Source organism: Bubalus bubalis, chromosome 11 (assembly GCF_019923935.1).
Source record: "Bubalus bubalis isolate 160015118507 breed Murrah chromosome 11, NDDB_SH_1, whole genome shotgun sequence".
Classification (NCBI taxonomy): Eukaryota; Metazoa; Chordata; class Mammalia; order Artiodactyla; family Bovidae; genus Bubalus; species Bubalus bubalis.
In genome coordinates, this window is record NC_059167.1 from 29,935,642 (window position 1) to 29,942,734 (window position 7,093).

The window sequence follows — 7,093 nt, forward strand, 5'->3', positions numbered from 1 at the left end:
TCAGGTGTCTGCATAGGCCACTGCATGGATGAAGGTGGCATTGCCCCAGAGAGGGAACGCTAGTTTGGAGGTAGATAGAACTCATTTCAGATGATTTCAGAATAACAGTGCCTGAAGACATCTAAGTGGAAGAAGCGGATACATGGAAGACTAGGAAAAAATGACACCAAAAGGTAACCAGAGTGCTGGGCAGAGGAGAGACTGCTCAGCGAGAGCTGGAGGAGGGGAGGACAAGGGGCCTCTGGCAGGGCTCTAGACTGGTGGTACAGCAGGAGGGAAGGCTGGAAATGGGCACAGCAGACCACTGGTGCAGCAGGCGCTGTGGTATATTCTGTCTGGGGAGAAGACTTGAGAAACAGCTTCCAGTAGTTGGTTAAAGGAAGTCATGAAGCTAGCTCCTAAGAAAACCATGTTCTTCTCTTCCAGAGTTAAAGCTAGCATTTTGGATACCATGTAAATGAATTTGCATCCTATCTGTAAATGCTTCCAGGAATAAGGACCTTGAAGTCAGAGAATATAGCTACACAATACAAATTTATCAACAATATTAGAAAATCAGGAGCACAATGCTCCAAAGGGCAGGTGGAAGAGCTTTTTTTTTTTTAATCTCATTCAACTCAGGATTCTAACACTCCAGCCTGAAAGTCTAAGAGGCGTTGCTTTTATGTCACGTAGGAAGGAACATTTTCTTTCGACGAGGAGAGTTTCATGTAGGACTGTGGGATAACGTTCTGGGTTGTTTTTAGCAAATTTTAATAGTGGAAATTTTTATGTAAAAAATAAAACGTTTCTGCTCTCACTGAAAAAAGACTGCGACAATTTTAACTAAACATATTACTTTCTCCTGCACAGCCTGGCATTGGAATTTCATGTGATTTTCATATTTGAGATGAACAGCGCCACCTAATGGTCACAAACCATATTCTGAAAGAGAGGGAGAGAACTTGCATCGAAAAAACTAAAATAGGGCGTCTGGTCCCATCACTTCATGGCAAATAGATGGGAAACAGTGGAAGCAGTGACAGAGTTTATTTTCTTGGGCTCCAAAGTCACTGTGTATGGTGACTTTGGCCATGAAATTAAAAGACACTTGCTCCTTGGAAGGAAAGCTATGACAAACCTAGACAGAATATTAAAAAGTAGAGACATCACTTTGCTGACAAAGATGTGTATAGTCAAAGCTATGGTTTTTCCAGTAGTTATGTATGGTTTTTCCAGTAGTTATGTCTTTTTCCAGCTGGAGTAAAAAGAGAGCCGAGCGCCAAATAATGGACGCTTTTAAACTGCAGTGCTGGAGAAGCCTCTTGAGCGGCCCCGGGACAGCAAGGAGACAAAATAAGTCAATCCTAAAGGAAATCAACCCTGAATATTCATTGGAAGGACAGATGCTGAAGCTGTAGCTCCAATACTTTGGCCACCTAATGTGAAGAGCCTACTTATTGGAAAAGACTTTAATGCTGGGAAAGATTGAGAGCAGGAGAAGGGGGCAACAAAGGATGAATGGTTGGATGGCATCACTGACTCAATGGACATGAATTTGAGCAGACTCCAGAGATAGTGAAGGACAGGGAAGCCTGGCATGCTGCAGTCCATGGGGTTGCAAAGAGTTGGAAATGATTTAGTGACTGAACAGCAACAACAAAATCATTAGAAACACCTTGGATGAAATAATATATTCAACTATGATGATTCTATTTAAAAAAAAAAGAGGTAAATTAGGAGTATCAATAGAAGGATTTTATCTTGATTTCTACAAGGCTAATGTGGGACTAGTCTTCTGCATGGAAATAATTATTTCATACACTCTCCCTGGGGACATTATGGGTTTGCCGAATGCATCTTGGACTCCAGAGAAGGAACCTGAAGCTGGCATCCACTAATTCTGCTGGGGAAGCTGGAGCATGTGGCATGACCCTTTGCCAGCCCAGCTCTGGAGTCAAAGGAATTTTCCATTGCTCACACATGCCATCCAGCTCTGGGGGCATAAGTGAGAAAAGGGATGGGAGGAGCATGGCTGTGCACCATCTTAGTCAAGCTTGCTACTCTAAGAACAATGCCTCCCAGACTGAGACTTGGGTGTGGGGCTCCCAAGTCAAATGAGTCACCTTCCCTTCCAGGTCACTAGCCTCTACAAGGCTACGTCTCTTTGGTCTCAGTCTTTCTGAGGTGGTTTGAACCATAGGCGATACAAATCTATAACTTCCTGTAAGAATTGTTCTAAAATATCCTCCTCCAATTGAGAAGGGATTTAAACAATAAAGTGTGCTGTTTCACTCTTCCCTCATCACATAGAATATTCAAAATGACCAAAATTCCACTAAAATGTTATAATGTGGAAAAGTGATATTTTATTGTGTAGTCTTTTCTACCTGCCTTTAAGTTCTTTGGGGAGTGAAAATCACATACAGCTTTATGTACAATCACAAATGTTTCTTGAATTAACTTCCAGGCTTACAAGAATGCAAGGGGACTTCATAATGCAAAAGCCACAAAAAAGCAGCAAAAGAGCTAAACAAAAAAGTTAAAACATAAGTTATTTATGTAAGGTTTATTATGTTACATGGCACTAGTGGTAAAGAACCCGCCTGCCAATGCAGGAGACATAAGAGGTACGGATTCAATCCCTGGGTTGGGAAGATCCCCTGGAGGAGGGCATGGCAACCCACTCCAGTATTCTTGCCTGGAGAATCTCACGGACAGAGGAGTCTGGTTGCAAAGAGTTGGGCATGACTGAAGAGACTTAGCATGCACGCATGCATGGAGATCATTAGAAATGATGATTTTTGCAAACTGGTGTCAGTACTAAACAATCACTTTCTTTGCTTTCTTCTTGGACTCAGATAAGTTCCCAAAATATGTTGGAGAGGAAGAAGAGGGAAGAGATGTGATAAGGAATGGTTTGAGAAGAAATTTGAGAACTGTGGGCTAAATGCCATGGAGACCAGGATATCACTTACCAGGCTTCACCACGTGCCAGGCACTGGATTTGGCATCTTGTGTGCATTACTTCATGTTAGCCTTATCACCGTTCTCGAAGATAGATGTTACTATCCCATTTTTGAAGAGCAGAGGAAGAGAAAAGATTTTGCAGCTTGGTTGTTTAGTTGCCAACGTGTCCTACTCTTTGTGACCCCATGAACTGTAGCCCGCCAGTCTCCTCTGTCCATGGGATTTCCCAGGCAAGAATACTGGAGTGAGTTGCCATTTCCTTCTCCAGGGGATCTTCTGATTCAGGGATCAACCTGTATCTCCTACTTGGCAGGCGGATTCTTTACCACCAGGCCACCGGAGAAGCCCCCAAGTAAGGTGTGTTTATAACTGACTAAGTGCTTCTGTCCACTCGCTGGTCCAGGGGCTGGCGATAGCAGTTTCACCTGGCGCTTCTCCCAGGGGAGATATTTTTTAAAATCTCTTCAAATAACTGTGTGCAGCACAATGGTCTGAGAAACACTTTCTTGGATCTGGAGGAAGGTCTTTAGGGAGATGCCATAGGGATATCTTTGATCTTTCTCTTTATTTCTTTTGAATTTTTTAAACTGTAAAATGCTTTGTTGTTTCCTCTATTTATAAAAGCAAGCCATGCTCAGTAAATAATTTTCTGGGAGATACATACAAGAATTAAAAAATTAATAAGAAAGTATTAGTAGTGTGGCCCCTCAGAGATAAACACTGACTTTTTTTGCATGCATCTCTCTCCAGGCCCTCATCCGTGGTTACATCAGTTCAGTTCAGCTGCTCAGTCGTGTCTGACTCTTTGCAACCCCATGGACTGCAGCACAGCCAGGCTTCCCTGTCCATCATGTTTACATACACCCACGCATATTTTAACAACAATAGAATCAAAAACACAGAATATTAAACAAATGTTTTCAGTTTCCAGTATACTGTGGACACCCTTCCATGACAATAAAGAGATCTCCAACAACACATTGGAGCTCATCTTACCATCAAATAAATCTACACCTATTTAACAAGTCAACACCGAGGCAAATCTAGTCAGCATTTTCAAGTCACTTCTTTTTTTAAAAAAATCCTGATTTCATTATTTATTTACTTACTTTTTATTTTTGGCTGTGCTGGGTCTTCCTTGCTGCTCAGGCTTTCTCTAGTTGAGGCAAGTGGGGGCTACTCTCTACTTGCGGTGTGCGGGCTTCTCATTGCAGTGACTTCTCTTGTGGGGCAGAGGCTCTAGGGCATGTGGGCACAGTAGTCGCAGCCCCCCGGCTCTAGAGCACAGGCTCAACAGTAGTGGGGCACAGGCTGCGTGTGGAATCTTGGCTGGACCAGGAATCGAACTCATGTTTCCTGCATTGGCAGGTGGATTCTTATCCATTGTACCACCAGAGAAGCCCCCAGTCAGCATTTTGATTAGTGACTTGAATAAGGATTAAAGGTTGGGGTTAAGGTTATTTTGATCAAATATTTAGATAACACAAAACTAGCCGAGATGGCTAATGCACTAAAGAAGCAGAATGTAAATCATCTTAATAAATGCTATTATGACTCTAAATTGAAGTAAAACAACAAATATAAAACTTCAAGTCTGTGTAGCATCTCCCTGACCAATCCCCATATTTGGGGGAGTGGGGAGAGTTCTGAAGAAGGGGGTGAAGACAGGGCAGGCAAATCAGTCACCCACCTCAGTCAGTATCAGCAAGCAAAGCATAGCAAGAGAAGTGGCACAACACAAGTGATGAGAATGATAAATCTCAGTGCAAACTTATTACCTCAGAAGAGCTTGGCCGCCCACTCTATGGACGGGCAGGTTATGGGGCAGTTTCCCTGGTAAGATCTTCCTGGGAGAAATCCTGATATTTAGATCATGGGTGCTACCCAGAGGCTAGCTTCTCACAGCTTGCAAGGAGAAGGCTGATTGCTTGTCTGCAGACAGAGACTGGGACCTGGCAAGATCATTGAACACGTTTTAAAAATCAAGCTAAGTAAAATTCTTAGAGAAGACTGATCACCCACAGATCACTTCTAACAGAGAACGCGGATCTTAGCGAACTCACTATGTTTGGGAAATGAAGTGATTTGGTCTCCAAGGTGAGTGTCTGTACAAGTTGGATAATGGGAACTCTGCCATTTCAACCTAGGAAGGAGATGTCATCCCAGTTGCATGTAAGGATGCCAGAGGTCAATTGTGTGAACTTACAGGGGGAGGGCCAAATAGGGGTCATCACCCTGCTTCTGGAAGGAAGACCTAGGACCAGCACTTCCCAAGGCTGTTTTCTGTTGCCGTTTCCCTCCCTGTCCAGGCACTGGGGTGCTGTCCCTGGAATGGTCATTTGAGATGGGGTAAAGAAGGGCCTACAGGTAGTCAGAAGCTTATTCTTTGAGCCTTAGCTGGTAGGCCCTGAAAGAAGGCAGGAGGCTTACCGATCACAAGGCTGTGGTCAGTTAGGCCTTCTAGGGCTTTGCCTTAACAGATTCCTTTTGCCAACCTGGGAAGTTAATAAAGATGAGCTTACCTTTGATTGATTTTACAATTTCCCACTTTCACTGCCCAATCATTTACAGTTAAGTACACAGGGATCTGTTCACAATAATCTAAACTAAGGCAACCAACGTGGCCGAGAGGACCTACCCCACGTCCAAGGTCAGGGGTGGCGGCCGAGAGTGCCAGGCTGCTACAGCTCAGGAGAGGCCAAGAGGAGCTACCCCACGTCTGAGGTCAGGGGTGGCAGCTGAAAAGAGCAACCCCACGTCCAAGGAGCGGTGGCTGCATGGGTGCAGGAGGGCCGAGAGGAGCTACTCCACATTCAAGGTCAGGGGGGGCAGCAGGAGATACCCTTAGTCCAAGGTAAGGGGCAGCGGCTGTGCTTTGCTGGAGCAGCCGTGAAGAGATACCCCACGTCCAAGGTAAGAGAAACCCAAGGTAGGTTTTCTTGGTAGGTGTTACAAGAGGGCATCAGAGGGCAGACACACTGAAACCATAATCACAGAAAACTAGTCAATCTAATCACACTAGGACCACAGCCTTGTCTAACTCAATGAAACTAAGCCATGCCATGTGGGGCCACCCAAGACAGGCGGGTTATGGTGGAGAGGTCTGACAGAATGTGGTCCACTGGAGAAGGGATAGCAAGCCATTTCAGTATTCTTGCCTTGAGAACCCCATGAACAGTATGAAAAGGCAAAATGATAGGATACTAAAAGGGGAACTCCCCAGGTCAGTAGGTGCCCAATATGCTACTGGAGATCAGTGGAGAAATAACTCCAGAAAGAATGAAGGGATGAAGCCAAAGCAAAACAATACCCAGTTGTGGATGTGACTGGTGATAGAAGCAAGGTCCAATGCTGTAAAGAGCAATATTGTATAGGAACTTGGAATGTTAGGTCCATGAATCAAGGCAAATTGGAAGTGGTCAAACAGGAGATGGCAAGAGTGAACGTCAACATTCTAGGAATCAGCGAACTAAAATGGACTGGAATGGGTGAATTTAACTCAGATGACCATTATATCTACTACTGCAGGCAGGAATCCCTTAGAAGAAATGGAGTAGCCATCATGGTCAACAAATGAGTCTGAAATGCAGTACTTGGATGCAATCTCAAAAACGACAGAATGATCTCTGTTTGTTTCCAAGGCAAACCATTCAATATCACAGTAATCCAAGTCTATACCCCAACCAGTAATGCTGAAGAAGCTGAAGTTGAACGGTTCTATGAAGACCTACAAGACTTTTTAGAACTAACACCCAAAAAAGATGTCCTTTTCATTATAGGGGACTGAAATGCAAAAGTAGGAAGTCAAGAAACACCTGGCTGCTGCTGCTACTAAGTTGCTTCAGTCGTGTCTGACTCTGTGCAACCCCATAGATGGCAGCCCACCAGGCTCCCCCATCCCTGGGATTCTCCAGGCAAGAAACACTGGAGTAACAGGCAAATTTGGCCTTGTAATATGGAATGAAGCAGGGCAAAGGCTAATAGAGTTTTACCAAGAGAATGCACTGGTCATAGCAAACACCCTCTTCCAACAACACAAGAGAAGACTCTACACGTGGACATCACCAGATGGTCAACACCAAAATCAGATTGATTATATTCGTTGCAGCCAAAGATGGAGAAGCTCTATACAGTCAACAAAAAC